Genomic DNA, 22,590 nt, shown 5'->3' with positions numbered 1-22,590 from the left:
AATATATGCCAGAAGATCCTGATTACCTTGTCGTAAAGAGAGGAGTTTGTTATCTAAGGCCTGTCCCTGAGAGTGTCTGGCAAATAGTCTTTCCATACTGGACTGGAAGGCCTGAAAATTACGAAGAATCGGGTCATCCTGGGTTACCAGGGGAATGGACCAGTCTGCAGCACTGCCACTTAGATATGAAAGTACGAAGGCCACTTTGGCCTGATCAGTGGGAAATGCAGCTGGCCTACACAGGAAGTGCAGACGACATTGATTGATGAACACTGCAAACCTTTTGGGATCGCCTGAGAAGCGTTCGGGTGGAGCCAAAGGCACATTTCCAGGTAGATTAATTTGTACAGGATTAGTGGAGGTCGCTGGGATATTACCCCCCCCTGGGGTCGGCAGCGGTGTGTGCCCCGCCTGCGTTTGTAACAACTGTCTAGCAAGATCATCTGTGCGCTCTTTGGACACAATTAGCTCCCTCCTTAGGGCGTTCGTTTCCTGGCGCGCTGCTAGTTCTTCTGCTCTTAATTCCCCTAGCAACTGGGCTAATTGGTCAGTATCTGAGGTTTCCATTGCGCCTGGGTGTAAGATTTGTGGTGGGCTTCGCGTTCTGTAAAACTCACCTGATTTCCACTGAGGCGTTGGGCTGGACTGAGCTGTCGCCGTGTCTTCTAGTGTGACTCGTAGATCTCGGCCTTCTCCTAGGGCTGGTCCCCTTCTCACGATGTACCGGACGTGTAGAGTGAGGTGTCTGCAGACGGAAGAACAAGGATTTAGGAACTGGATTGACTGAACTTCTCCTTCCTCAGTCCTCTTATTCGAACCAAGGGCGTGGCTTGCTCACCTTAGATATATTAAGGCCGGGCTCTCCATCCTGCGTCTTTGCAGGGGCGCAAGTACCAGTTACTTCACTGGTTCACTGACAATCCTCTTGATTGCAGAGGTTGATGCTGGAAGATACCGCCGTTTACCGCACAAGCGGTTTCTATGGAGCACCCTTAATTTAGTCCCTTGGTCAGTCTCAGGGTGTCAAGATTGAAATTGTAGAGGAATGATGCGGCGAGCAGGTGAGTAGGGAAGATGACCGGTTGCTGTCACCCTTTCTAATGTCTCTCTTTGTCCTGCAGGTTTAGGTGCAATGGACGCTGATGAATAAGTGCCCAGGATCGTGCAAGCGCGTATGTACGAAGAAGATGAAGCGCGGTGCACGTAAGTAAAATGACTGCTGTTTGTTTCAAAAGCACACCTTAATGTCTCTTTTGTGCTTGCAGATCGTGGATGCAGAGAGCGTTGCTAGATGGATGCCGGCGAACGTGTGAGCGCGTAAGTAGAAAGTTTATGGTTGGTTTAGAATGCGCCTTAAAACGTCTCCCTTTGTTTTGCAGATGCCGGCATGCAGCGCTTCTTGAAGTTCAGAACGTGCGGAGCGCAGGTAAGCAATTCAAGAATGTAATGCTTAATCAAGTCCTTTTCTTTGCAGATGTCGATGGGGAGCCGAAGAAAGCGGCTGAAGGCTTTGGAAGATGCCGCCGTATTTGGTAAGTAAGAGCGCTGCTCTCGAATTGAATTCTGCTAACCTGTTGTTTTGTCTTGGCAGGTGCAGCTGAGGATCGGATCTCTAGCAGGTAAGGAATTTGTTTTCACAGGAACTGGAGCTGAAGAATCTCAGGAAGACTGGAGCTGACACGGTGAGCGTCCTGCTGCAGATGCATAATAACGCGAAGCACGTTTCATCAATCGGGTGTGGTTTAAATAGCCTTCTGTAGTGCTTAGGCGTCTTCTTCCACAGCCTCGCCCAGGTAAGAAAAGAGTTCCTGTGTTCTGATTCCAGGGAGTGGCTCCTGCCCCACCCAGACAGGAAAAGTAGTTCCAGGCAGAGAAGGATCAGAAGACCATCGAGCTGGTAAGTATGCAGCATGGTCTGCTGCAGGTAGGTCCACCCAAGCACTCTTAAGCATTATGAGCCCGGCGCTTCCAGCACCGGGACCGGTCATCTTTATGAGCCTGGTGCCACTGGCGCCAGGACAAGGTCCAAAAGGTCCCGATAGGGACTGGCTGGTACCCAGGATCAAGGTTATGGGCCTGCTTCCAAGGATGTGAGGCAAGTCCTGACCCCTTGGAAGCAGGGATCATGACAAAACCTGATCTCCTACCTCATACTCTTTTGTAGATGTCTGCCTATCATAATATGTTTTTGCACTATCAGCAGCCTTTTCCAGATTCCGCTGCACAAATCCAAATGCATGTTGTAAGTGCTTCCTCAACTCTTCCACATATTCGTGAATTGTGTATGCATTTACAAGTGTCTGCTCATGTGCCTTATAAAGTAGATGCTGTAGCAGTACAATTTTTCTTCCTGTTAGTACTTTATGAGGGCTGAGATTTGTTGATTTAGCAGGAGTTCATTTAATGGCCATCAATACTAAAGGCAGCTGAAGGTCCCTACTAGAACCTGCTTCAGCCACAAATGTCTCTAATATATCAATAATTGACCTGGTATTCCTTTCCACTCAACCCGAAGAAGAAGGCCGGTATGAAATATGTAATTTCCTTTTCACACCCAATATCTGCCAAATGTTGGTTAATTAATGCACTAGTGAAATAACTTCCCTGGTTTGACTCTATTCCTTGGGGTAACCCAAATCTTAAAAATATGATTTACCAATAAATTGGCTGCCGTTTGTGCACTGCAATTCGGTGCTGGAATGCATTCCACCCATTTGGACAGTAAACAAACCACTGTTAACAAATATTTAGTCCCCCTGGCTGATCTTTTTACAGGCACAACATTGTCGATTTGCAAATCAGACCATGGAAGGGTCAAACCTCTTTTCATTAATGATGCTCTATGCGTAGGTGAAGCAGGTTGAAATTGTGCGCATACTAGAAACCACCTGGTGTATAGTTCAACATCTTGAGACATGTGTGGCCAATATGCATATTCTTTTAAAATGTCCAAGGTTTTCTGGCAGCCCCTGTGTCCTGCAGTTATTGCATCATGTGCATGATGTAACATCAGTCCCTGAAATGACATGTGCACCACCCATAGGATTTGACCTGTCACAGATTCCCTAATCATCAGTCCATCTTGTAACCTAAATCTCTTTTTGTTTTTTAATAACACCTTCAATTCTTCTTTGATCAGGTCCTGATCTGGGGAATCAAAATTCCAATGCACAACAGGCTGTTTAACTACTTTTGGAGATTTGGAATGTGTTATTGCATCGACCTGTATTTCACCAAGTAGGTGTTCAATGGGAAATAACTCTCCCATTAGAGCTCCAATTTTGGCTAATTGATCTGTCATTCCCCTCCTTGTCCTCACCTGGTGTCTTTAAATGGCCTCCAATTTTTCTCCAATTTATTATTCATTTATTTTCTGATTCAAGTTTGTTTTTGGCTTGAATCATCGTGCCATGTTTAAGAGGTTTTTTGTTGTAGGTGAGCATACATTTCCAGCCAGGTAAATACTCTACAAAACTATTTCATGCATAATCACAATCAGTCACTAGAACTATCTCTTTGAGTTTGTTTCAACTACGGTAGCGACTGCTTTCTAAATAGTGGCCAATTCTGTGCAATCTGACTACTTCTAGACCTGATCCTCATGCCCACTCTTGGAATGTTATCACATTTAAACCAGATATTTCCTATTCATGCCACAAGCTCTTTTTTGTTATTTTCTACATGATATGCACAACCATCTATGTACACAGTTGGTAAATTCCTACATACATCCTCATTGAATGCCTTGTGTGGGGATTGTTCAAATTCATTCAAATTGGATTCTATTTCTGCTTCATTGGGTGCACATTTGGCTGCACAATCATGCAAATCTGCTGGCCCTTGGGCAACTGGACTCTTTTTATTTTGTCCATATCTGACTTCCACAGAAAATCACTGTAATGCCAATGTCCCGAGAAGTATTTCTGGACTGCGCCAAATCCCCTGATCTGATTCTTTTACTTTGCAGAAACTGTAAAGGTTGGTGATTGGTTTCACTAATTACTCTTTCACCTTGAATGATGGGACGGAAATGTTGCAATTCCTAAACAGTGGTTAGGAGTGCTTTTTCACGTTCACTGAACCTATTTTTAATCTGAGATAAGGCCTTGCTAGCATAGACAATAGTTTTGTTATTCACATCATGTCTTTGAGATAACAATGCTGACATACACTGGTCAGTGAACCCTACCTCTACAAAGAAATCCTGGTTCTTTATGTGATACACCAGACATTGTGCCTTCATGAGACATTCTTTCAGCCTAGCCACTGGTCCACACTGCTCCTTTTACCGCTTCCAGGGTACACCCTGCTCTAATAATATGGTTAAAGGTTTGTAATCTCTGCATAATTTTCAATACATCTCCTGTTATAGCTTGTCATCCCTAATAAACTCTTCAATCCTTTCAAATTAGTAGGAGCTTTCCATTTCTGTATTGCCTCCACCTTTTTCTTTTGTGGATTCAACGCATTGCTATGCACCTCATGAACTAAAATGTTCACCTTATTTTTACACCATTGTGCTTTCTGCAAAGATAACTTGGCTCCCGCCTTCTGTAAATGGCCAAGCACATGTCTAATCTCATTGAAATTACTTTTTAGATTCTCATTTTTAATTAGCACATCATCTGCATAAACTATCGTCCCCCTCTCTGCTGCATCAAGGGAGCACCTTCCATAAAAAGATTCAAAATTCACTCCCACTATTAACATATCCAAAAGGTGTCCAGGACCATGCATATTGGGACATGTCAAAAGAAAATGCGAATAGATTTTGGATTTCTTCAACCAGTGGTACACACCAGTATCTAGCATTAAGATCTAATGTGGTAAACACTTTTGACTCATGGACCTGCACAAGACCCTGATCAATAAATGGAAGCAGCCGCCTTGAAACAGGTACTCTCTTGTTGAACTCCATTGGCCATTAGGTTTTAACGCACCCAATATGGGAGTATGTGAGGTGCTATGAATGGGCCTAATAATTCCTCTAGACTTTAAATTCTTAATTATCTCAGCTAATGATTCTGAACACGCCAGTGGCAACTGATATTGTCGCAAAAATACTGGTTCCCTACCATGACCCTCTGGGAATGTGGCAACATGCAAATCTGTTAATCCACAAACGTACGCGTCTTTGGCAAAAACCTTTTTAAATTCCACAAATATTTCCCTCAACTGACCCCTTTCTTCTTCAATTGTTCGTGCGTCTGCAGCCTGAGCCTGCTCTTCTACAATTTTTGAAAATTCTGGAAAGTCCTCTAACGAAGGAACCTCTGTGCTCTCCTATAACCTTGTGGCTTTATCTCTTTGTAGAGTTGACTCATTTAAATATTTTGGAATATTGACCTCCATTTCAATATGCTGTTTTTCTGTTTTATTTCCCTTTACATCAAATAGGATGCAATCATCTTGATGACAGCACACTGTCTCACTTGTTTCATAAGGATACACAGAATGACTTTTAAAAATTCCTTTAGGTTGAGAGTCCAAAGACTCTGGCAACTCACCCTGCACATTCACATATCTTTCAGTAATATTCCCAATCACTGCATTATTCAAATCTGCAGTATAATGAGATTTTTGTATTGCCATTCCTATTGCTGATTTCTCCTCTCAATGAATGTCTGCAATCCTTTCTTATCCACTAGGAATTTAATGGTTCTATTCTCAATCTCTACCAGTGGTGTACATTCACATTCTAGCCCTTGCTGCCTCATGGTTCATTTAGGCACACAAATGCATCAGAATCTTTCATCTGTTGTCCCTTTCTGTCTTTTAGTGCTATTGTAACTTGTCTGGTAAATGTAGATATGTTAATGTCCTTTCTTACCTGTAATTCAATTACACATGGTACCATCTGTGCACAATGGTAAACTTGTCTCTTGTCTTCAAATTCGGGTGCAGGTCCCCCCAACCTGGACCACACATTGTGACCAAGGTGGTCTAACAACATACACATTCTGTGCATAATGTCATTTCCAAGATAAAATGTATTTTATGCCCCACTCATTATCCACATGTTGTGATGGATAGTCTTAGGACCAATTGTGATTATTAGCATGTATCTTCCTATGAATCTTTTTACTTACTCTGGATTATCCGACCCAAACATGTGTTGGTTCTTTATTCTGAATTTTGGGATCTCTTACCCCTCAATTATTTGCTCAAGTACTTTCTCATTAATGACATTTCTTTCCTGCTCAAGTGCTAAAATGGCTTGTATCACTTCAGAATGTCTATTTACACATACACATAGAATACATGGCTGTCCATCTCCCATGCGTATTTCTGAAAATGCTGTAATGTGTTTTTTTGTGTTTATATCTGCAGTAACATTTTGCTTGCACTTCTCTTCCTTTAAATAAAAGCGCAATGTGGTTTCACTTATTTCTGTTTTCCATTTTTTCTTGGGGTCCAAATAAATCTGCAGAGACTGCTTCTCTTTTTCATCTCCCATTTCTCCCTAACACATGAGAATGAAAGTGACACTTGGCACATGGCCATTCTGAAGATACACTTCCACTGCTTCATCTGACGTAGCCACTGTATGGCATTCTTTTACAGTGTTGTTTTGTGACATCACCTTCTTAGGCCTCAACAGTTTTTTGGCTAGGGACCATAAAACCACATTGACCCCATCAATGAGGGGCAACAACCTCTTCAGACAATTTTCCCCTGAAAGATGTGATTAATACTTCCTGTCTCATCCGTTATTTCCCTTTCTTTATGTCAACCTCAGTGACACCTTTGATAGGTATTTCATCACCATTTTAATTGGGCCCAGGGACTTCATTTTGTCTCACTTTTATATGATTTTGTGGGGATCTCCCTTCATTGATACTTTTTACCAACTCTTTGGACATGATCGTGGCCTGTGCCCCTCTTTCATTCATTGCAAATGCATTGCATTTTTCTTTCACAGTGATAGGAGCATAATACATGTCCTCAACTTCCTCCAGCACACACAAAAAGATGTGATTTTTTGCCGATTTCAGGACTCACCTTTCTTAGCCCCTTTTCACGCTAATCACATGGGCATGTAAAATGATATTTTCCCTCCTTTTCGTCTGCTTCCTTTTGGATTCCTTGGCCTGTTTTTATGGGCTCAGAACCTATCTGGACTGTGGCAACTGACTGCCCCGCTGACCCTGGACCACCAGTTTTCTCACCATAGCGTTGTGACTGAGACTTTTCACAAGTGTCACATGGCAGCCTGTCATTTTCTGGCTCATGTCACCTATTTGAGTTTTGTGCAGTGCCTGTCCTTTCAGTCTCTTGGAATATACGTGGCTCAAAATACTCCTCAGGTGACTGGCCTGCATCCTCCTTTTGAACTACCGTTTTTCCTGTCTGGATTTCACCAGTATTCTGAATCTCAAAGCAGGATATTTTAACAACTAATCCTTCCTCTTTATCAGGTGTTTTATCTTCACATAATATGTTAATTTCAAATCTGTCTCTCTGTTATTTAGGTTTTTCCTGTTCATTTTCCCCTTTTTGTTGTTCATCTGCACACACTTCGATAGTCTGGTTCATCTCTAAATTGAACCACACTCCCTTTTTGTGTCTGTGAGCATCCCTTGTGTCACTTTCATTCGTTTGTATTCTTATTTTTGGGTCAACAAGCAATTCAGGACCATTACACAAAGATGATTCATGGGCTACCAGTGCAGGGGTTATTAAATAGTCACTTGTCAGAACAAACAATATCACTCTTATGGCATTCTGCGCCTTCACTTGGCTGATGTTTTTGGGCTTCACAGAGTTTTCCTATTTGCTCAGACAACATCTTAACTTGGGACTCTAGCCATGGAAATCTGTCCATGTCCCTGGATGCCTCTCTTTGTGGCCTGGGTCAATATTGGTTAAATTCACCCTGAATGGGCATAGTCTGGTACCTCTCAGGAGATTGGTTTCTAGTTGGGTTGTTACTGAACTCATGGGTCATAGGTCGTGGGGAACACGGTGTGACCATTTGACTGTAGTGGACTGGTGATGGAGACTGGTTATAATGGTGCGGGACATAATTCCCATTTTGTCTTTCATTTGGTGGGAATTGCCCCCTTTGTTGATTTCCATTTTCAATGAACCTATCCACATACCGTAGTCTTACTTGGTGGCCATATACCATTGTATTAGGGTCAAACCTGCTTTCTGCCCCAGTGTCTGGTATGGGCCATTGTGTATTTGATTTTGATTGTCATTCAGGCCTGACATATCGGCCGGAATCCTACCCTAGGGTTATCATCTAAATATATAGGACTAATGTAAGTCTCTCCATTGCTCAGACCAACTGATTGGAACCTGGGGGCTTAGCTTGGCATCCTCTGTGATGGCGCGCCCCTCTGGTTAGGTGTCATAATGTTCCTTACCTGAGTTTGGGCTGATTCAAGTGGCATTTTTGCAGATTTTATCTCCATTAATGCTGGTGTGGAATCTTTAGATTTTGATTTTGTTTCTCTGTTCCTAGACCCTTCCTCTCTCTGACAATAGATTACCTCATACAGTTTAGTCCCTTGTTCTACTATCCATTCTAACGATTTTTCTCTGTTAAATTCACGAATCAACTGTGATATAATGTCTTTTTAAAGATGGTAAAAATATGCAGTCTTAAATTCTGCAGGATTAGGATTAAAAGACACATAAAAACAGGAACATGCTCTTTTTAATTCTTGGAGTAACTGGCAAGGTGACATATCTAGCTTTGCTGTCATTGTATACGCTGCTTTCTTAGCCTCTTGCATTGACTGGTAAGGTGAGAAATGATGTCTAATGTCTTTCTCAAAATCTGCCAATGACAGATTTTCCTGCTCACTGAGACCCTAAATGACACTAGCAGCTTCAGAGTCAAGCGTTAGATGAAAGTACTGTCTATACTGTTCCCTAGGTATCTGAAGGACTTTAAATATATTGTGTACTGTCTCTAGATGGTCCTCCATGCAACAATCGCCTCCCTTTTTGAATGGTTTAGTCAAAGTCTTGAATGATTTCATTATTATGATGGGGTTACTTGGCGCATTCTGAGGTGCATTTTTCTGTCGCTCATTTCTTTTCTCAGGTGAACAGGATTGATGGTAACCACCGGCCCGTGAATCAAACCACCCCAATGGGCTACAATCAGGCATAGCCACGGAAATAGCTATTGGTTCATTGTTCCCTCAGGCAGAGCTGGGGCTAATCTTAACTCCATTAAATGTTGTGCCTTGTCAATTTTCCTAACATTTAAAACTAAATATTTGATGTTTCAAATCTTTTCACTGTCTATGAAGTCGTTCTGCCTCCTTACAAATATTAGAGTTCTCATCACTGATCTTGTTAATCATGGTCTGCAGTTCACTTATTTGCATTTGGCACTGGTCAAGCTCTCTGTCCTTCTTGTCATTCTCCTCTAACATTGTAACCATTTCTTGTTCTATAGCATGGAATTACTTATCTTTCTTCTTATCATTCTTTTTAAGCGTGCACATTTCCAGAATAGTATCATCCTTGTCTTGTCTTATTGCATCTATGACCCCTTTTAATTGCATCAATTCCTGTTCACTCTCCTCAAACTGCCTATTTTTCTGAGACATCTGCTTATCCATTTCACTAGATTAAGACTGCATCTCTGTGTTGGATTGCTCTAATTCTGATTTTAGGCACATTATTTTCTCAGCTGCATCATCCAAACTGGCCTATAATTTATTAATTAATTCAAAATCATTCCCATTGCAGTTTTAAAGACTGGTTTATGAGAAACCAAAGCTTTGCGCATAATCGTATCATGCAATCGTTTTCTACATTCTTGTCTGAAGCTCTAAAAAGTCTCAACAGGCAGACTTGTACAATACTCCATTCTTAAAAAATGTTCTGCAATGACTCTTTCCGCACTTCTTCACATATGCGGTCCCTCCATAAAACTGCTTTTTACTGATGACCACACCCCATGGGCAAATAGCTTTGCCTCAAGGTAGCTCGCCAGCGCAGAAACATCTGCTTCAATTTGTGACATAATGACACTGTGCACAATACTACACTATTACTTCACAGGATTAAGTGCACAGAATGGATGTGCCCAATACACTGCACTGCCACGCCCAGTAACTGCTTTAAAGTTCCCACAGGCCAATGGACCAAAATATGTTAGATTTTCTCTGGGGATATATACCTAATCTTGTGGTATTCCTTTGTTGTGGTAAAATGCTGATATAGCATTATGGTGGTAATCCCCTATATAGAGTGACAATGTTCCCCTCCAGAATATCATAGAAACTGTATTCCATCCAAGGCCTCCCTAAAAGAAAGTTATACTTGGATTTTGACAGTGTCACTTGTTGTTTCCAGCAACTTATCTACGAGGCTGGGCTACTGCCTTGCTGGCAGATATGTTCAGCTGTAAACATGCACAGCCAAAATACTGCACACCCACTCACACTGTCTAACTACAGAGTCCATAATATATAATTTTCATAAAAACCTTTACTGTTACACTATTGCCTTTTGCAAGCAGATTAAATACAATGACCCAAATTCCATGAAATGTTTCACACACAAAATTATTTCATAATGTGCATTTATCTTGACAGATAACTTACCGCTTGTATACAGCAATCACTACATGAAATGTATTTGTCATTGCAAATGTGGAAAACAGGAAGAAAGAAAGAAAAGAAGAGCAAAAAAAGATTTAAAAATAAATACCACTCAATAATAGAATGAACCCATTGTCCTGGGTGGATAGCTCAGTGGCAGTGTGCGCGTCTTGGAAGCAAGACGACACGAAGCAACAACAGGTTTGATCCCCGGGTCCGCGCTTAAAAACCTCTGGGTGTTTAAGCGCGTTATAAATACGTAACTAAAACAAAAAAAAAACACAATTACGCAACTAAAAAAAAAAAAAAAAACAATTCCTGTAACAGCGCCTCGATGCCTGCGGGCTGTGTGAGCGCTTTATAAATGTAAACAAACAAACTGTAGTCGGGTTACCCCGACCTTTGATCGTGGGAGGTGGCAGAAGCCACGCTTGATAACAACATTTTGTAACTTTTAGAGAACCATTTGTTTGTGACATTGAACTTTATGAATGAAAAGAGCCCCCTTCTGGCTAACAAAAAAACTCTATCCATTCAAGCATGCATGCCCTCACTTATGGACTGGCATACCTACCTCGCACATGGGAAGATTCTTGCACTGCTATCTCTCGAACACCCCTGTGGCTTGACATGGCAGCAAATGTAGTGTTGCGGCCTCCGCACACTACAGCCCCAAAGGGATGATACACATTCTACTGCTCCCTGTCTATCGTCCGTCTCTTGCTATCTCCAAGTTCTGCAGCTCTGTTCTCCCAGTCTCCTTCTGGTCATCTCTACAATCCCTCTCTCCCTTGAATTTAAGTGCTGTCCCTGTCAATCACCAGGACCTGCCTCCCTTTGTGACATGCACCCATCACCCGAGCTGATCTCGGTATTTTTCCCCTTAAAGGATAGTTTTCCAAAGTTATTTGCAACAATTATTTCCTGTGCATACAATGGTGTTTTCTCAATAGTGCATTTTTTTCCTTGCAGTTTGTGTAATGAAATCACAGCCAGTAAACAGTGCTTGCACATTTTCTCTCCATTGTAAAGAAGCACCTCATTTCTTACATTTCAGCTGAGCCTACTTTGAACAGATTTGTTAATGACAGGTTACAAATTATGGGGATGGGCTGTTAATTGATTAGTTCAGGTTAGTATGACAGATGACCTGTTTACCCTGAATTGGACCATTTTAAAACATGCCATTGTCAGAATGTGTGCCTTTCCATTTGTAATGTGCACCCGCTATTTGATGCCTGTATTTTCCACATGAACCCCCTGCCACTATTTACTACCTCCTCTGTGTTGTTGCTTACATATCCCTACTTTTTCTACTGCTGGGATCCTCAGTGATATCACTGCAGGAGAAGCAAATAAATATGTTCTTCAAAACAAAACATAATTATGTATTCCTAATTGAAATCTCGAGATTTGAAAATAAAAACTATACACATTCAAATCCAGGCGTCATAAATTATGTATATCCCCCAGCTTCATGCCACAATCAACATCGCCAATCACAGATACAATAGTGATATTTCAACACATGAACAGCGTATATTTTTCAGGAAATTCTTTCTTTTTTATTTTTTTATCAGCTCTCAACATTTTTATCAGTGGTCCAATCTCCATCATTAGTTTTTTTAATGATATATTTCTTTTAAGACCACCTCTTTTTTTTAGAGATCTTTATCTTTTATTTTTATCCGATCACCATCTTTGAATGTATAGATTTTTTTATCATCATTTATTTTTTATTGGTGATCTAATTATACATATTTTGCTTAGTATTATTATTATTATTATGATTATTTGGTATGTCTCATTACCATTTCCAGACAACATACATTTAAATGCGAAACAAATAAAAGAAAAATGAAAACTAAAATAAAGACTATGTGTATATAGTTCCTGGTAATCAGAATATACTGGACCACACCTCAGAATGTCCTGTCCATCAACCTTTGCACCACAAATGCACATAACGTTGTTATAGCTAAATTCCAAAGAACCAGGAGGGGTAGAAGAAAGACCATAAACATCAGGCTTCCAGACTCGTTATCCGAGCAGAAGGAACTAGTTATCAACTTGTCGGAATGCATCCTTAGTGTAGCTGAAACATCTATCTTACAAAAAGGTCTTAACTTTGTGCCCACACACACATCAACATTGTTTGAAACAAAGTAGAACTGTTCAAATTCATAAGGAAGTTGAAGCTTAAATCTTATGTCACAGACATTGACATCAATGATCCAGTATCTTATCCAGCTTTCCTTGATTTACACCCCAAGAGCACATTCGTACCACCAGTTCCTCATGGAATCATAGATGTATTTCACAAGCTAAAATTGAAGGACTTAAGAAAAGTCTCATTCAAACCTCCCAAATGCAAGAACTTAAACAAGCACGAAATGTCGCTATTTAGGAATTTGTATGAAGACGAAAACATCATGATACGTTTGGCAGACAAATGAGGAGTGTTAGTGATCATGACTACGTTTGATTACCAACAAGAATGTAACCGCCTACTGAGTGACACATGAACATACAATGTTTTACAGGGAGATCCAACACAGAAGATCAAACAAGTAATTGAAACAATGCTCATTGCGGCTGAAGAAAATGGCTAGATCATGAAAAAAACTAAGATGTTTCTAACGAAAAAATATCCAAAGGTGCTGCGCTTTTATTTATTACCGAAAATACACAAGACATTACACAAACCACCGGGAAGGCCAATTGTAGCAGCAACAAATGGACTTCTATAACCATTCGGCATCTACATAGATAACAGTGTCCAACCGATTATTCAGAAATGTCAGTCTTCCATCAAAGACACCACTGATTTCCTGAATAAACTACAAGGCATTGTAATTGAAAAGAGTGACATACTTGTCACCATTGATGTATGTACTCTACATACGTCAATACCCCACGGCTCGGGTCAGCAGGAAATAGAGTGGATACTGCTAAAAGAAGAGAATGTCGGGGCATCTAAAGATTTTATTATGATCTTGTTGGAACTGATTGCACAGAACTCCTACTTTAAACATGGAAAAACATTCTATTTACAAACCAGTGGAACTGCCATGGGGGCCATGATGGCTCCTGCATATGTGAATGCTTTTATGCACAAGTTTGAAGAGGATCATATCTTACATCATCCCGTATGGTACAAGTACATTAAACATTGGGGACGTTATTGGCGACATTTTTCTTATTTGGAACGACACATCAGAAACTTTGACTTCCTTCTTTACATACCTGAACTTAGTCAACGAAAGAATCCAATTCATATCTGAAATTAGCAACCCTGGGTTACACTTCCTTGACGTTCAAATCACTTCAAAAGCACCTGGCTTTACAACAAATATTTATCATAAACCTACGGACAGAAAAAGCTTTTTACACAGACTAAGTTTTCATCCTCCTGCAACATTCGAAAGCCTCCCCTACAGTGAACCTTTAAGGGTGAAATGCATAGTAAACACAACAAGTAACTTGGATATTGAATATGGAAGAATGATTAACACATTTCATGCAAGAGAATATAATGAAATGGAACTCAGAAGAAGCCAAGACTAAAGTTAATTCAAAGGAGAGAAACACCTTGTTAGCACCAATAGAGCAGAAAACAGAAATTGCATCTCCGCTTGTATTTGTTAGCAAATATAGTATACAGACTACAAAGATCAATAGATCTATATTGAAACATTGGCCATTACTTAGCTGCGACAACAAACTACAGAACCAGTTTGGCACCAAGCCAATCTTCATGTTCAATAGAAGCCATAAACTGAAGGACTTGTTGGCGAAGACCCAAACCAACACACGGAGCAAACAACTTTGCAAGCATCCTGGAACTTACCCTTGCTTAACATGCAATAACTGCAACAATGTTACCAAGGGTAATATCATCACACATTCCAGAACAGGAGAAAAAATTAAATTGAAGGACTACGCGACTTGTGAAAGCCAGAATGTGATTTATACCATCAAATGTCCATGTGGATTAACATAGGTAGGCCAGACCATTCATAAGGCCCGGATAAGGTTGAACGAGCACAAATCCAACATAAGAACTAGCAACCGACATTCATCAGTTACAAGGCATTTCCGTGAATTCAAACATCAACTTGCACAAATTCACTTCCAGATATTAGAAGTGATCAACAGCAAAGACCTAAAGACCAATTTGACAAAAAGGCTCGAACAGAGGGAGGGCTTCTGGATTTACAGACTTGATACTGTCTCTCCAGGGGGCCTTAATGAAGAACTTGATCTACATTGTTTTCTCTAATGATTGTGATGCATTGCCTTGATTTGTACTGCTGTGTCCGATGACAGAAAATACAAATTGTACAAAGATCACTATATTCACAAAGGTAGACAGTAGATCTAATACAACGGTGCCTCATTATTAGGTTGCATTTAACACCATGTTTATCGACCCATAGTGTCTGTATAAAACAGAATAATGAGCAAGTAACAGCAGACATCTCAATTTGAATGCATAGCCTTGATATATCTAGCGGCTCATTTACATTATTTGTTGAGTACTCAATCATATCTGCAACAGGACAATAATAGTGTCATCATATTTAAATATCAAGGTTTAACTACCCAGGAATTTGTTGATTTTTCAATCATATCCGCAACAGGACAATAATAGCGTTGTCATGTTTAAATATCAAGGTTTAACTACCCAGGAATGCTAACTTATCTTGACAACATGACAGCAGCAAGACGACAATAGAAATTGATATTTTGTGCGACAGCCAGTTTCTACTATAGTTGCACGCATACTCAGATGAGCAGACACGTAACAAGAAAGAATGTGCTAAATGCTGTTTGTCAAAATTTTTTAACCTAACATGGTTTTCATCACCTATTGTACACTTTCTATGGCCTAATCTTTGAGTTACTTTAATATATGTTAATCGAAGAATCCATGTATCAGCTAACGTTCCATATGTAAGTTTCAAGTATATGAGAACCGATTGACAGGTAGTTCGGGACAGAGATAAGATGCAGATACTCAATAACAGCATGCCGAGTTGTTTAATTTAAGTGCTTGCAACCATGTATGATGGCCATAAACTACAACTCCCATCATACATTGCAATTAGTATCATGCGTTATCATGTTTTCAAGTGATGATGTATATATATCCCTTACGATGGCCACTGCGTCCCGTCATCATTGGCAACAACTGATGCTGCAGATGCGGAGATGCTGACCCAACCTTCTGCATACAAATACATCCGTCTTTAGTAGGGTAAGTGAACCAAGCGGCTGTTCCTTGAAATAACGCCACATTTAACTGAACAGCAGTCATTTTTACACAAGTTATTTATACGCACTTTCTTCGAATAGGACAAGGAAGCCTGCTACCCGTCCCCCTTTGCAATTCAGCACTTTGAAGGTTGAAGAAGCCTCAAAACTGCATCAGCACATCACGGCTGACCTTCTCACTTTTTTGCAAGAAGTGAGTATAACTAAGTAGAGGTAACCAGCTCCCTACCAAAATACTGCAGCATATTATTTTATCTAACAATGAGTACAATCTATATAAATTGTTCCCGAGCGTACATACATTATCATGGCATTTTTCACCATGATTTAGAAACATCAGAGAGAGAAGGCGAATGTCACTCTTTGCAGCATTTTGACCATGTACCACGTTTCCTGCATTTGGATACATGACAGGTGTTCTGGACCCAAACCAAGGTATTAGATTTATGTCAGGTAAAATGTTGCCATAAAAATTGATAGGTTTATATAGAGATTGTTATCATGGAACAGCCATTTTGTCTTATTTCGTTTTAGTTACAGTAGACAGCAAGGGTGTAAAGATGTCTGATTAAATCAGGACAATGAAAGATATATTGATAATGGTGTTTGTAAGCCTAATAAACATGATCTGTTTTTGACAGGTATGTTTTCTATTTACAAAATTGTTAATCTCTTGAAATATTAATACTTGATATTAGAAGTAAGAGCAATTGAGGTTTATTGACCTCTTATCTTTTTATTTTTTATTTTACATATTTTTAATTTTTTGTCTGGTTAAAAATTTCAACCTTTCAAAAAAATATAAAATAATTTCAGCATTTTGAAATTTAAAACTTAATAGTATGTTAACAAAGTAAAAAAAGATTACAATCTTTTCAGAAATTACTTGCACAATCAATAAAAAGCATAATTACACATTGTTTTGCTTAGCATGTCAAATTTACAAAATCGAATGTTCTCAATCACGTCAATTACAGTACAGAATTTAACTCTGAATACCTATTAGCCCATCTTCCATCTCGAGTAGCTTCACCTGTCTAGCCATTGGTATTATCAAGAGAAGAGAAGGCAAGGTCTAATAGATTCATTGTCGCTATTCTAACTGTTATTTTACGTGTAGTAAATGTCTCATACCAGAGTTCCACATTAGTTTTCACAGTATACATTACCGGCATATGTTTATAAAGAAGCATACGTTGTGAGGAAAAAACCTCACACTCAACAGTAATGTGTTGAAGGGTTTCTCTTGAAGTTTCCACTTTGCAGAACTCAATGCAGTTTTAATTAAACCTCTTCTGGCTTATAGGTCATTTACCGGCCATAGATTGAACTGAAATCTTAAGATGTTTGATCATAATTGTTGTGAGGGGCATTTAACAAGGTAGTCTGCCATTGTTCAAAATTTTCTATGACCAAATAGGTTCCTGTCAAAATCAACAAGCAATTAACATTTCTCTTGTGTGGACGGGCAATCATGGTGATATAATTTTACCTTCGCTCTTGAAGGGTTTAATAGCAGTAGATCAATCGTGATGTCAGCTTCTTCAAGTGCTTTAATTTGACAAGATCTCCATTTCATAGGAAACACCTGATTGGAAGTTAATAGATGTTTGGCTAGGATAGACAGAATATATCTAGAGGACAAGCCAAGTAAGCATTTTCGGAATAAAGAGCACATTTTCCAGACAACTTGGACATGTATTGATAGCAACCCTAGCTCAAAGCGTAGCAACATACATGGAGTGCGTTTTGGTAGATTTGAAACAAACTTGGTTCCAACATGTTTTCACTTGTCTATCCCAGAACTGGTGTGTCTTTGGGATCATTATTTCTGCCCCATATGTAATAATTGGAAATAATTTTTGTTGTAAAAATGACATTTTATGAGAGCAGGCAAATTTACCATACATAAACAGAAGGATTTTCGCTTGTGATATCAAAGTACTCGACTTTAAGTTCAAGGAGACTTCTTGTGCTCTATCATGATGGGAGTTGCTAAAAGCTACTCCCAAATATTTATATTCGGGCACCACTGTCATTTTCTGCTCATGAATGGTCCAATTGAATCTATTAGAACATTTTGGAAGGGGTTTTCCACATTCTACAATTTGGGTTTTTTCCAAGTTCGCTTTCAAATTGTTTTTAAATGCATAATGAGCAAGTTGATTTAGTAATTTTTGAAGCCCACTTGGTGTTTGTGACAACAACACCAGTTCATCAGCATAGAGTAACCAAGCTATGACCTGGTTGTCTAATTTCAGAGCGTCAGCCATAGCAGTCAAAAATGCTACGCCCATATCTAGGATAAACAGATTGAAAAGCGCAGAGGCCAATATGCAGCCTTGTTTAAGTCCACTTTCAGTCTTAAAGGTGGAGGAGAGGAGGCCTTTCATGTTCAATTCAACATGCATCGAGGTGTTCGAATGAAGATGGTTAATTATTGTAATTAACAAATGAGGACAACCATAATCAGTTAGTTTAGCTTGAAGTAGTTGTTGATCATTCAAGTCAAATGCCACACGGAAATCAACAAAAGCCATATAAAGGGGTTGCTTCTGTGTGGCATAGAGTAACTTTAATACATTAAGTGTGGTGATTTTAATGGCGGTGCCCAGAACGGCAACAAAGCCCGTTCGAAAGGATCTCTCATATTAGAAGCTAATGACCAGGCATTTAAATCTCACAAAACTATGCGACTATATATTTTGCCTGGGACGTTTAATAATGTGATCAGCCTGTAGCTGGTCGGATCCTGTCGATCACCTTTCTTATAGATCATCAGGATCATCAAATGCCTCCATGAGCATGGAATTTGTTGCTTATGCTGAATAGATAAAAAAATGGTGTATAGAATTGAGGCCCAGATTTCAGGATGTTGCCAAACTATCTGGGCCCAGGGCTCTTGAAACACTCGCCATATTAATATAATAGAGAACATCCTCCCTGTCAAACTCAAGTCCAAAACATATGACTGGATTTACAATCCCTGGTATGGACTTGAGCTCACGAGCTGCATATAACTTCGAAACATAATCTATCCGATTTGTTTCAGTCACTCTGTTAATTTGGCTAGTCAGTTGCCAGGGAGTGGTAGCAAAGTTGATAGCTTTCCATATTTGAGCCGTGTTTTGCCCTGTAATGCCCTTAGTATAGCTTCTCCGTTGCTCTGAAAACGTAAGGCTCTTCGTCCTCAAATCCAATTCTTATATTTGGTTTTTATTGAGCGTAAGGCAGCGTCTCTTTGCACACTCGGTAACAAACCGATTTGTCTTTTTTGTTTTCTAAAGAGAGCTTTCCTTTCTCTGACGTCCTGATTAAAGACATGGGTTGAGCAATCTTTATGGCGCTGGTTCGTAAAGTTGGTATACAGTTGCATCTGAACACAATACTCAACATTAGCAGCATTACCAACAGACCGCCGAGTAACCATATTCTGGAAATCAGCTTGTATTTGATCATTAAATTGTAACAATGATTTTTCTGACCATCTGAGTCTGTTTAACTGATTATTAATCCCGAAAGCACCAAAGGTACTTTCACGAGGAATAACCGACCCAGACCCAAATATGCTCAGACTACAAGCCAGCAACGAATGGTCACTGTAGGTAGACGGGACAATGAGAAAGTCAGAGACACAAGAAAAAGATTCATGCTCACATAAATATAATACATCATAGCACTCTGGGAGCCCCATGCCGGGTTTCCTGTGGTGGGGAGTCAGTTGCGTTCAAGCCATTCAATATTACCAAATTCCATGTGCCAATAAAGTTATTCCACATTCGAATTTGAATGCACACTTTTGCACTTTTTTTGGTAAACAAATGTAGATTTAAGTAACCAGAAACAATAATATGCATTATGCCATGTTGCATCACTATATTTTCCATCAAACCATTTAACTCACGAAAAAAAGAAGCATTCGTTATACTCAAGGGGTTCCAATACAAGTTCACACAAGCAAGATGTAGTGTTTGTATGGTTAATAACGTTAATCACATGAAAAAGTTGGGGAGAGGGCTGAGGGATTAATGTAATGTTGGCTAAGCGATTTGTCGCAATCAATAAGCCAGACATAGGTCTTCCTTTGGTCCCTTTAGTTGCAGGCTGTAAGTGAAGACCATAATTAGTCCACGAGGGCATAGAACTCAGCCAAGTTTCCTGTAGCAACTTAACATCAAAGTTGCCCAATATGCTTTGTGAGTTGTTGAGTAGATGTTTATACCCACGGGTATTCCAGCTAAGAAATTATATGTTTTGACGGAATAAGGAATATACTTGAGAAACATTTTTTTCCTGCAGCAGTAAATGGGTAATGTCCGCAGAAGGCAGTCTTTCATTGGGATACTTGAAATGAGAACTAGGATTTGGGTTTGTTGTGTCTAGAAAAACAATATCATATAGGGAAGATTTTGCCAGCCGAATCATGTTTCGCACAATACAAGATTTCATCCAAATTCATGCTACACTTAAATTAATTCTATCCGGAAATTCAACTTGGTTGAGATCACTAGTAACAATATCTTCCAAAGCTGCAACATCCGAAAATAGTGTTAAAATACTTTTCCTGTTCATATTGTATATCGGGAATGCGTCTACGCGACAGCTGATTAAAAGAGAGTGCAGTAAATGTATTTTTTTCTTTGAATCAGTTGTCGTCAACATAGATTTTTTTGTATTCGTCTGTGGAAGTTGGGACCAGGAGTTTACATTGGATGGTAGATCTGATGTATTCACCTTATCATATTAAGGTGAATACATCAGATCTACCATCCAATGTAAACTCCTGGTCCCAACTTCCACAGACGAATACAAAAAAATCTATGTTGACGACAACTGATTCAAAGAGTTCTTAAAATTATTTTGGTCTTCTCGAAGCTGAGCTAAGGAAATCCTGATGTCAGTCAAATCCTCAATTTTTTGTGTGTTAGAACGCTGGGAGTTGTGATTAGATTCACATGTGTCTTTCTCGTACAAAGACAAGACTGCCTTTTTGTTGCAACATTCAGAAAGATTCTGCGTGGTAGGTTCATCACAAATTACAATCATCTTTGTTGGAACTCCAATATAACTCCTTGATAACAGGAACTCCAATACTTTTAACTTGCCTGATAGCCATAGAAGAAATGATGGGAGGTTCGTACCTAAATTGACGCAAATAAGTATCAATAGCTTTCCTGAGCTCCTCTCTGTTGACATCAGCTTCTATGTTTTGAGCACAGATCTTACCCTGCAAGGACATGGAGGGTTTACTACTTTCATCCCCAGCTTTATGCTCCTCTACAACTTTAACAAGGGCCTCTAGCAGGGAATGAACTGGGATAGAGGGCGTATTACTATCTGAGCCATTAAGATTTTTTACATGGTCTAAATTAGAAAATGTTTTAGTAACTGCAGCAGATGCCATAGTAAGCCTTTTATTTGGTTTCGGGATGTTTATAAAAAACTGTTTGGTCATGGCATTTGTGGCGGTTTTAGAGGACTTCATATTTTTAGATTTTTTTGATTGAAATTTGACTACTGTCTGCACAGGTGCCTGCATAATCGGAGCATCTTTCTTATTAAAAATCATGTAGGCACCTTTGGAGGGAAGATCTACCTCCTGTCTCGCTGCAATTGCAGCATCTGTAGTCAAAAGAATTGTAGGTGGTATTGAACTCTCAACTGGGACTAATGAAATTGGATTGTCACCAAGAGACTGAGAGTTCATGGTCGTAGACATTGGGCAAAGGTTTTCCTTATAACCTACAGGCAAAAATTCCGACCTTGTCGTCTGAGAGGCAACAGATGTAAACCTCCCAACATTTGAGCTATGGATTTGCTTTTGGGCCAGAGACAAAGTGAGATTTTCTTTTGAGAATTTGATCAAACTGCTCTGAGTGATAATTCAGTTTATTATCAAGTGATTCATACAATTTTGCTAGGGGCATTAAAGCTGTATTCATCACTTCTAGTGTTATTTGTGTCAGTTTATTCATAGGAGATTTAATTACCAAACAAGTAGTATTTTTTGTAGGCCGTTGCGGAGTCGGAACGGTATACGAAATCGCTAGTGCAGAAGCACAACGACTAGAATGTTGGAATAAATCGTGAGAATCCGATAAATTTTGAACCTCCTGTCTGGCCGAAAAACAATAGTTGATTGAATTTAAATCAATAACAGCTTCTTCTCGCTCAACCAAAGTTTGAATTCCTCTATCGTTGGCAGTTTTGCAAAACCATGCTGTCAGACATGGAGAGATTTGTGGCACCATTTTCTAAGAGTTTATAATGAATGTTATGAACAGAATGCAGTGGCGCCTCCATAGATACATTAATTGTGGACAAATTAGTAACATTTTGAAGCCCTTATTTGGAAGTGGGTGTCAGGAGGAGAGCTTTCCCGAATCTGAAGGAATGAATGCCAGAGTTAAGTGCAGCCAAACTCTTTCGTTTTGAAAAAAAAGTCTTTCTCTTAAACTCCGGGCTGCCGACATCGGGCAGGATTTTGGAGGTCCTCCTCCTTTAATGGAGTCATCAGAGTATTGTTGAGATTCAGACATCATACGAATATGTTTTAAAGAGGGCATGTCTGAGTGTAGTGAGTATTGCCCTCTCTTACTGTGTTCCATGCGTGCTACTCGGGTACGGCACAACTGGAGCAGAGAGAGCAAAACACTGTAAGCACCAAAGAGGGAAGCGCGAGCACCGGACACCGCTGCAAAGCGGCAAAGTGGTGATTCTCAGGTGCTTTCCTCAGTGTGCG

This window comes from Ambystoma mexicanum, chromosome 3q (assembly GCF_040938575.1).
Source record: "Ambystoma mexicanum isolate Mex_15411 chromosome 3q, UKY_AmexF1_1, whole genome shotgun sequence".
Lineage (NCBI taxonomy): Eukaryota > Metazoa > Chordata > Amphibia > Caudata > Ambystomatidae > Ambystoma > Ambystoma mexicanum.
The sequence above is the reverse complement of the archived record's forward strand: the minus strand, read 5'-3'. Positions refer to the sequence as shown.